General features: G+C 36.9%; 1 long non-coding RNA gene across 1 annotated transcript in view; it reads right to left on the bottom strand.

Moving 5' to 3' along the window:
* Nucleotides 1–1790: 1790 nt before the first annotated feature.
* Nucleotides 1791–10487, bottom strand: part of LOC127467924 (uncharacterized) — a 29539-nt gene continuing 20842 nt past the window's right edge. Inside the window, exon 4 of the long non-coding RNA XR_007903348.1 lies at nucleotides 1791–1849. This is a non-coding gene — a long non-coding RNA (uncharacterized LOC127467924). The remainder of the gene's footprint in view (nucleotides 1850–10487) is intronic.

Below are 10487 nucleotides of genomic sequence, written 5' to 3'. Positions count from 1 at the left end.
CAAATTCAGCATGCCTATTATGACTGGAATTTTCTAAAATTTGTGAGTTCTAGTCCTAGCTGTTTTAAAAAAGTAAAGGTCAAGGGCTTCTGGGTACCAAGAAGAAGAAATTAAATGAGTTAAGAACAGAGTAGCATCAGAAAATGAATACTTCTCCTAGAACAATATGTGGACTTCAGCTACTCTTTGAGTTTCACAGTTATCCAATAACATATGCTGAAGATGCTGGTTATTTTGCGTATACAGATGAACTGGATTTTTAAGTGACTTCCTGAGGTACATGTGCTGAGATACTTTTTGTTCCTGTATAAATGCAAATTAAAATGAAGAAAAAAATTCTGCAAAAGCTTGAGCAATTGCAAATTGCAGTCGTTAACTGCATTCCTTTGTGTTTCCTTGTTCTAAACTTTCTTACAATTATCATTATTTAAATTTCATGTTGTGCATTGCTAAGGGGCATCACTTTGCAACACTTGTAAATGTAAATATCAGCTGTTGAATATTTTAAGAGAGCTTTGAACCTGAAATTTTTCCCATATCACAGTGAAAAACTACAGGTGTGTGAAATGTTATAAGAATGGGAAAAAAGCAGTTCTAACAAAGTTGAGTGTATCATCATATCGAGTTTATAATGTATTACTTTTAATGTGCATTTCTAATATTATGAGTTCTTTACCTTGATTTCTTCTATACAGGAATATTCTCTGTTTAAAAACCAGAAATACCTCAACAGTGCACAGTCAGATGGTAAAGAGCTGAAGTTTGCATATTTCAGGCCTGATTCACTTGTTGTGTTCCAACACATGCTCCAGGGTCCCAACAAGAGAACTAACCACAACTGACCTTGTGAGAGTAAAAGCATTTAATTTGCAATCCTTTGGCAGGCAGGTGTGAATCTGTGGGGTAGCTATACAATTACTCTACTTCCCAGTTTGGTGGTTTTATTATGATCACTTAGTAAGATTGCTTGAGCCTCTTGTCTCTCCTTTTAATCTTGGATCTTTGGGGCAAAAGCAGATTTATTTTTTTTTTCATGGCAGTGTCTCTGCATTTTTTATGTTACATTAGTCTATCCACAGTATAAAGAAGCACTCAGTTCCCTAATAATTTTATCTTCATTTTCTTTTTCAGGAAAATGAAGCACGGTGACTGATGCAGCTCCTTCCTTAGCCTGTGCAAGCTCAGCCAGCACAGTGGATTTTGAAGTGCTTATTTAAAATGTAATGTTTGTAAAAAAAATATCTTTAAGTAGATGGAGGAAGACACTGGAGATCAGAACAGGATGAACTGCTAAATTAAATACGGCTTCTGGGTTTAGAGAATGTAAATCAAGAGCTTGTTGCAAGAACAATCCCCAAGTCAGCAATTTTGTGCTCGTCTGCATCTCTTATTCACCACCTGTTGCTTCTAAGTCATTTTTAAATTTTTAATAATTATTTAATTGTTCTAATCTTAAACATATTTTTTGAATCCCAAAGTTTATTGTATACTCAATGAGGTGCATGATTCTTTTATTGTCATCATATACATTGATGATGGGATTTATCTCATTCATCTTAGGTATTTACAGTTTAATTGCTTAAGTCTAAACGGATCTGTTTGCAGTCCACTGAGAATAATGGAAGCCACTGTTAGTAACTTAGACCGATGCTATACATACCCCTAACAACCTCCATGTCTGCTCTTGAGGACTCTCTTAGAAAATGTGTTTATCCAGGCCAAGTGATACAAGAGGTTCACTTCCATGAGGTTCACTTTCACATTGCTCATGTGCAGACTCATGTGAAGCAGCTCATCTCCATCCACCATGTACTTTGTAACAGGTGACCCCTATCCTTGTGCATTACCTCTGCAAAACAAAAACATTATTGTTATATTTTTGTTTCATCTATTTCAAAGAGTTTGAAATTATGTGAAACTTGTGTTGCAGGTTGCTATGATGGTGTGTTTATAACACAAAACTGAGGATACATTTCATACCCTGAGGCCTGATTGGAGGGTGTAAAACAGTGTTTGAGAAAGCATTTTGGAGCTGTATATGGTAGAGAAAGGCAAGGCTGGCTCAGTTTTGCCTAGTCTGTCTCTTGGGAATGACTACTGGCACAAACCATCAACAAAACCAAGCCTTTTTAATTTTTGAGGGAACAAAGAAACCAAACCAACTGTCTAGGAGTGAAGTAATGTGATACAGTAAACTGAGACACAGGAATTAACTAAGAAGTTGAGTTATTTGATTGTGTACATGTATTTTAAGAAAATGATTTTTAAGTGTCTAAGGTAGCGTGAGGTGAATCCTATTCTTGATTTCTTATCTACTTTCACAAGATTAACAAGTATTTACTTCTTTTCATTTAGAATAACCTTTAACAGTAGGAGCACCTACAAAGGGGTTTCAGTATTGTATTTTTATACTGTTAATTTTGGGGTTTGATTCCATCTTTAGCAATGTGATGCACATTTGTGATGCAAATATTCTCATGGGAAATATCACCTAGAAAACTTGGGCCAAATAAGCTGAGGTAGCTTTTCATGGGTTGTAAGGACCAAAATGGTCATCTATGTAAAAAAAAAAATTACTCTATTAAAATATTCTGTGTTTTTCATTCCATTCTCTCTCTTTTAAGCCCAATAGAAAATCTTAGACTTCTTAGGTAGCATTGAAAGTCATAGAACTTGAATGGTTTAGCACTTCAAAACATAATATTGTGTTTGTCTGTGTGTTTTTCAAATTTTATCCATGGCCTTTGACCCAGAGATTACAGGCAACCCCCTTAACATTAGAAAACGATAATAGTTGCTTTTCTAAAAGCCACATCAGTATCGTTAGGAATTTTTTTTTGACATTTGCATTTAGTCTTTCCTACATTGTGTGCAGGCTTATACAAAGATGTAACCCTGAAAATAAAGATAAAATCCAGAAAACATCTTGACATCTTGAGCTGCTATGCTGTTTCACTGCTATTTGAATAGCCATTATGTAACTTCTGGTGCCCTATTTCTGATAAATTTCTGCTTCATGGGTGCCTTGAGGATATAGATTTATAGTTTTTACTCCAAGAAAATATTTTTCTTTTACTGAGATTGTGATTCCTTTATTTTTCTAAAGATTTCCTCTCAAAAGAGGTAACTCACATGGCTTGGCACATAAATGCTAACCATATATTCATTGCTATTTCTATATTCATATTATTATTTGATTGCAAGCTCCTTGAGATGAAATTCTGCAATCTTATTAAGAAGTTAGCAGTTAGAATGATCCTAGTCAGTTCTCTTAGTTGCAAATGTACCAATTGTAATAATAGTAGATGTTGAAAAATAGATGGTGTATTCAGTGTTTTGAAGTAAAAAAAAAAACAACCCTGCACAAAGACCTGAGTTTGACCTAGTCTGACCTCATCACAGCTGACCCTGTTTTAAGTGGAAGATTGGACTAAATGACCTTCTGAATTCCCCTGCAACTTGAATTATCCAATGATCTTATGAACCTCAGCTGCTGGATTTCATTGTTGCTTTTCCTCTCCTGGAAACAAAATATCAGAAAAATATAATTTATGCTGTAAATTTTTTTATGCATAGATGTTTATAAAAGATATGTGTGTATACCTATCCACAAATACTGGCCTCTTCCTATTCTTATAGGTTTTTAAAATGAAATCATACCCTTTTCAAATTTATTTAGTGTTTCTAGTCCCACAGAAATAAATTTACCTTGTTTTAGTGAGGGAAACCAAAATAAAACTCACTAAAAAGGTTGTTTTAACATGCCAATCAATGCATTAATGGGAAACTATTACCCATCCCTTAACAGAATATTTTTAACCTGTGATTGTTGTTGACACTTTTTAGAGAGGTTCAGTTCTTTTAGGTCATATATTTTTCAGTGATAACAAAGGCTGCAAGGTGTACTTTCAGTTTAGAGTCACATTCTTACTCTGGCATCAGTGAAAAGATTCAAACTCCCTCTTTTTTTTACAATTCCCTGTTTTTCTGTGTCAAAATTAGATTATATTTTGTGTACATTTTCTTGTAGGATTGAAGAGAACAATTTTATGTTTGAAATATAAAATCAATCTTAATGTTAAAATTGAGCTATATGGGCTTTTTTAATATTTGAGAGCAATCATACTCTCTGAGGAATCTGTGTATGAACTCAGATCTGAAAGAAAATAGTGGTGTTTTTAGAGTATGTGAACACAACCATCTGATTTATAGTTCAATCTGTTAATGCACTCTGTTATTAGGCCACCTGGCAGTTTTATGCATTGTGAATTTAAAGAGGAACTCAATGAAACATAAGCTTTACAGGCTGGAGAAATATTATTGAAATGAAACATGAATGAGAACCATTTAAACAATAAAACAATGTGTGTAGACTATATATTTTTTCATTTTAGTAAATGCACAGCCTAGGTTTTATTTGCTGAAGTTAGATAAGGTTCTGAGAGACTCCAATGATGAAACTTTAAACTGGCTGCTTCTTATAATACTGGCAGTTCTATAGTTTTTGATGCTCACGGCAGTAAAACCAAACCCACATCTCTCTATTGCATCAGGAAACTGCAATTCGGAGAATGATTTTCACAGTTTTGTTAAGGTAATATTTAATTATTTTATAGCTTTAAGTTAATTCACCAGCAAGACATATACATATATGTCTGTAACAAAAGATTGATAGATAGAGTTTTACCAGCCCGCACTGTAAAAGGTCATGAGCAAAGGCCTTAAAGAAAAAAAAAGACCATCTTAATAACCGGAGTTAGTTTTAGCTATGTGTGTATACATATGTACATATATAAGTAAGGTACATGTGCATACATATATTAATTCTCTCTCTCTTTTTGTTTTTGTTTTGTATCTTTAAAATTCTTGTTTTCAAGTTCCTATTCAATTCTGATGCCAGAAACTTCCTTTTTCTTTTTAAAATGAAATCTGAGCCCATTCATATGACCTCAGGGCTGGGGTTTTAAGTGTAAGAAGAGTTGGCAGAACTGCAGATATAAGCATTCTATTATTCTGTGTAATAACCCCTCCTCACCTGGCACAGAACCCTGGAGGCACCTAAGTTTTCCTAGGTGCTTATGGGCACGTCTACACTCTGAGCTGTGTTTCAATTAAATGCTTGCTAATTTGCTCAGTACCCACAGCAGACCATTTTCATTGGAGTTAAGAATCAAAATGAAACCTTATCTGTCATTTGTTGATTTCTTAACAATGTTAAAATAAGGAGATATTTTGCATGCAGTGGAAACACACATTGAATAAAATGGATAGAGTGTCTTCTAATCTTGCCTGGGTAGTTAAGGCTCTTCTGGATTGCTTTTTGATTTACTCTGAATTTACAGGGACAGGATGATTTGGGAAGTGGTGAGGAAGTTGTGTCTTCTCAGGATTTTACTAGTTGTGAGCTGGGAAAGCTGGTTTGCACTGTAAAAAGGCATAACAAGAAAGAAATTCAAGGAAGTGATTACAAATGTCTGAGTCCTTTTCCCATGGCAGTGCACATAAGCACCTTCCTTTATTCAAAGCAAGAAGTGAAGTTAAGCATTTTATACAGTAAATCTTGCAAGTATGTTTATTAATATAAATTTCTTAGCACCTGCAAGCTCCAAAAGGCAGAGAATAAAGAGGTGCGATTCAACAGGGGAGTAGTGCACTGTTAAAAGACCTGTGTGTATCTCCCTGCAGCCTTGGCCATGGTATTTAAAGTATATACAAGGCTCTGTAACTAACCCTGAAATACAGAACCTCAAAGTCTTGCCTACGTAGCAGTTTATTCACGTCTGGAAGATCCAAGTTCCTTATTTGAAATCAGAGAGAGGAAGGTTTGAATCCAAGTCTTTCACATCTTTGATGAATGCTCTAATCACAAAATAGCAGAATAGTTGAGGTTGGAAGGTTGCTTAGGAGGTCATCTTGTCTAAGACCCCTCCTCAAACAGGAACACTAGATCCAATTGCCCAGAACTATGTCCAGATGGCTGGATGGAGACTCCACAACCTATTTGGCTAGCCTGTGCCAAGGCTCAGTCCTTTTCTACTTTTACCCCAAAAGTAAAAAACATTTCCCAGTGTTCAGATAGAACCTCCTGTGTTTCAGTTTGTGCACACTGCCTCTTCACATGAGGTGACACTGTGCACCACTGTAAAGAGCCTGGATCATTCCTCTTTATATTCTCTCTTCAGGCATTTATACACATTGACAAGATTCTCCCCTGAGCCCTCTCTGCTCCAGGCTAAACAGTCCCAGCTCTCTAAGTCTTTCCTCATAAATTAGATGCTCCATCTTAGTGGACCTTCATTAGACTGTCCCTGGTATGTCTGTGTTTCTCTTGTACTGAGGAACTCAGAACTGGACACAGCATTCCAGGTGTAGCCTCACCAGTGCTGAGTAGAGGAGAAGGATCACCTGACTCAACTTGCTGGCAATTCTTTGCCTAATATAGCCCAGGAGGTCATTCACCTTCTTTGCATCAAGAGCATAGTGCTAGTTCATGTGAACTTAGTGTTCACCAAGACCCCCAGGTCCTTTTCTGACAAGCTGCTTTCCAGCTGGATGGCTCCCGGTACATACTGATGCATCCCCAGATGCAGAGCTTTGCACTTCTCCTCGTTGAACTTTTGTAAGGTTTCCATCCGGCCCATTTCGCCCTTGTTGAGGTCCCTCTGGATGGTAGAATGACTCTCTGCTTCTCTCAGTTCTGTGTCATCTGAAAGTTTGTTGAGGGTACACTCTGCCCCATCATTCAGATCATTAACAATGATGATGTTGAACAGGATTGGACACAATATTGACTACTGGCATACATTGCTAGTTACTGGCCTCCAATTCGATTTTGTGCCCCTGATCACTGCTCTCTAGACTCAGTTCAGTCAGTTTTCAACTCACCTCACTGCTCATCCAGCCTGTACATCAACAGCTTGTTTATTAGGTTCTTATGGGAGACAGTGTGAAAGGCCTTACTTGAAGTACAGGTGTCACTGAATCCTAAGGTATTAGGCAAAGATGCTACTACTAATTCTCTAAATTTTTCATAAGATGGGGAGAAGTATGCAGGAGTTCAATGCTTCTACAAAAGGAATAATTTTTTGCACTACCTACAGCACCTCCACTGACTACAGATCGAGTATGGGATTATTCAATGTGATGCAGACAGCAAACAAAGGGTAAAAGTTTCACTTTTGTGAGTCCTTAGGTGAGATGGAGATCTTATTGTATTCCATGGTCAGGGAACTAGGGTCAGAGAGTGTCTCTCTCCTCTCACGTATCATTACATCTAGTGCACGGAAGCATACTTGCTAACTGGGTTCAGACATGGTGGTTCTAAACTGATTGTAGACCAGCCATTATATGATAATTGAAAATTTCTACATAAACTTCAGACACACAATATGGGCTTTAGTTTCAGATCGTGTACATATGAATTTATCTGTCTAAATGTAGTTATTATTTAAGAGATCTGTCTGAATTTATCTTGTAGGCAATGGAGAGCTACTGAAAAAGACTTAGAGCTCTCCCAAAATTGACTCAATTCTGTACCAAATCATAAATAACTAGTACCATTTGAAATGATAGGACTTCTCCATTCAGGGTCTGACACTCCAAGAAGGTGTATGTTTTCCATCGGTTCTGTTCCATATGTAGCAGCACATGAGACTGTCTCAAATACTCTGAGACACGTTAAATGGAATTAGACACTAATGTTTTGTTAACTTTTGCTTTTGGTCACTTCTCAAATTCTATCAATTGCTTTGGCAGACTCTTAGCTTAAACATAACCATCCATCTTTGCACACCTAAATACAAGTGTACAGGCTAGAGCTAAATCGAGTTTCCAGTGAAAGAGTTCTACATTAGTAAATGTGTGTACAACATATTCATCACCACTGCTCACAAATTGTCCAGTGCTTTTTGAAGGGCAGTACAACAATATGAGGTTGTAAATTGCCAGTGGTGAAAAAATCAGGTTCTTCTTCAGATTTTGCATATATTTTAATGCCATCTGGATCCCAAGTGTCAGGGAGTAGCAACAAAGTTCTTCCTATTCTATTTTTGTTAATCATGATGATCCCAACAGGAAAGCTATATTATCGTTCTTTGAAACAAACAATATTGAAAAATCTTTTACCAATCTTGCAAATGTAATTAATTTGGGGCTTTTTTATAATTCTTCAGACTTAGTCTACGGTGTAGAAACCCTCATCCTAGGAATGAGTCCACATGATAAAGGTTGAAGCATATATGAAAACATGAGGAAGCAGACACTGAATTGCCAGTGTAATACTAAAAGAAAGAACGCAAAGGTACAGCGTCTTCTCTGTGAAAACAGAGCATTTCAGTCTCTGCAGTCACCTTTCACAAGCAGCAAATTCACTCCACAAGGCTTTTTAAAAATCTTCTTTCCTTGTAACAAAGCTGAACTTAGAAGTTTGAAATCAATGCCTTGTAAAAAGAAACCAAGTGGGTGGCATTTTCCAACCATGAGACATGTCATTACCATTGACCTCACTACTCTTCTTAAATAGCCAGAGAAGGGCAACAAAATTGTCAATTAGATTTGCAGTGAGCAGGAGTCAGCTTTACTTAACTTGTGCTTGCCTGCATAATCATGCATATCTCTCCTCTATATCAGGAGTTGTTCAAGCCTATAATAACTAAGGTTCAACAAGTCTGAACCACCTTCCTTTGCTGATGATATGGAAGTTGTTGATTTGCTAAAGATTATTCAGGATTTTTGTAGCCTTGACAGATTGTCATATTTTAAATTCCACCTCTCAGAGTTTGTGCTGCAGCTACCAAATAGGAAATAGTGGAAAGAAGTACAGTATTAAGGAAAACAAGATCGTGTTTTTACTTTTTTAAAGACTGTAGCTGGTTTCTTTGTTACTCTGCACATCATAAAGCAAGCACACTAAATTTGGCATGACATGCAATTTCATCATAGGACAGGCAAAGGGACAGACACAGTGCTGAAGATGAGAGCTATGCACCATTTGCAGAGCTATATGCAGACAGTGGGGTGAAATGTGACAGCATTTCTTTGCTATACAGTCCTACTGTCATAAAAGCACTATATTTATTCAAAGGTTTTTAAAAGCTTTATGCAGGTTAGATTTAAAGCGGTGAATATGCTTGTCAACTGTCATAACTGTGTAATATTTCTTCAGTATGTGGGATCCACTGCTTTTTCAAAATTAGTAATTCGTCCTGCAATGTTCGTGTCTAATTGTTCACTGGAAGAGAAGCTCTCTTTCAACAATACACTCTCCTAAGATTTCCTTTGCATAATATAGACAGTCTTTTCACCTAATCATGGCATTGAACTTCCCTGTTTTACAAAAGCATCTATGGCGGTGCTGCTCTAACAAAATCTCACTGACTCACATTTGAGTCTGTGGTTCCACACCCCAAGTCATACTCCAGATACCAAGGCTAGAAAGCTTTTGTGTGCTGAATATAGGTGCACAGTAGTCCTGTCAAGCAGTAACAGTTTATGCTCATCAGCCATTTGTAAAATGATAATAAACTCAGCTACTTTTCAACATGCCTGTACTCTGTAGGTGATGGGGCCTTTTGTGCAAATCAAATATACCATTCATTAGCAGTTCCATACAGCCACTAGATTAGGTACCCATGAGGGACGCATTGCATTCCACTTTACTTCCATGATGTGGTTAAAGACGTGACTAGTCTTGAGCAGGATTTGAAGTCCTCTCTCATGTACTTGTTGTCTCTTTAACATCCATCCTGGAGGTTTTCTACGTTATCCATTTTTCAGGTGGTTGGTCCCCTTTGTGTTGCACACCGGTCTTCACTGAATAGTTCCATGTTAAACATGTTTCTTTCTGCTTTATTTCATGGCTCACCTTACACATGAGAGGACCTTGTCAGGAACATTCACAAAGACCTCAGAGATCTCTCCTCATGCCCTCCACAATATGTACAGGGTGGATGTGCCATATATGCTGCTTATTGTTAACTTATGTGCCTTTTTAATTTGCTTCCCCATTTTCTGACACTCAAAGGTTCAGAAGACACTGATCTAGATTCAGAACTGAATTCTGGAGCCCTCGTCCACTAAAACTACTTAGCTTAGATGTTTCACGCGCATAAAAAAACCCCTATGAGACAAACTTCTCATTTCCTCTAACACTACTGTTTTCAGTTTACACATTTCTGTCATATCTCCTCTTGCTTTGCCCCTGATAGGTTTTTAAATGCTAAAAGGCCTTGTTTCCTACAGAGACTAAAATTTTTCAAGTGTTATTCCATTCAATTCATCACGTTTACTTAAAATACATTTAGTAAAACATATCACAAAATTAGTCTCAGTTATTTAAAAGTGCAGAGCTGTAAACCTCTACATCACGGGAAGAAACCTCAATTAAGCAGAATTGCCATCCACATTAAGCAGTAGTCATTGCCATTAAGTATCATTGGACTTAAACTGTTCCCAGAGAGACGTCCTGATTAAGCAGACTTCCTAGTTTG

This window comes from Manacus candei, unplaced genomic scaffold, assembly GCF_025592945.1.
Source record: "Manacus candei isolate 608988 ecotype Guabito, Panama unplaced genomic scaffold, ASM2559294v1 h1tg000014l, whole genome shotgun sequence".
Classification (NCBI taxonomy): domain Eukaryota; kingdom Metazoa; phylum Chordata; class Aves; order Passeriformes; family Pipridae; genus Manacus; species Manacus candei.
This window is presented reverse-complemented; position numbering and strand designations above follow the sequence as displayed.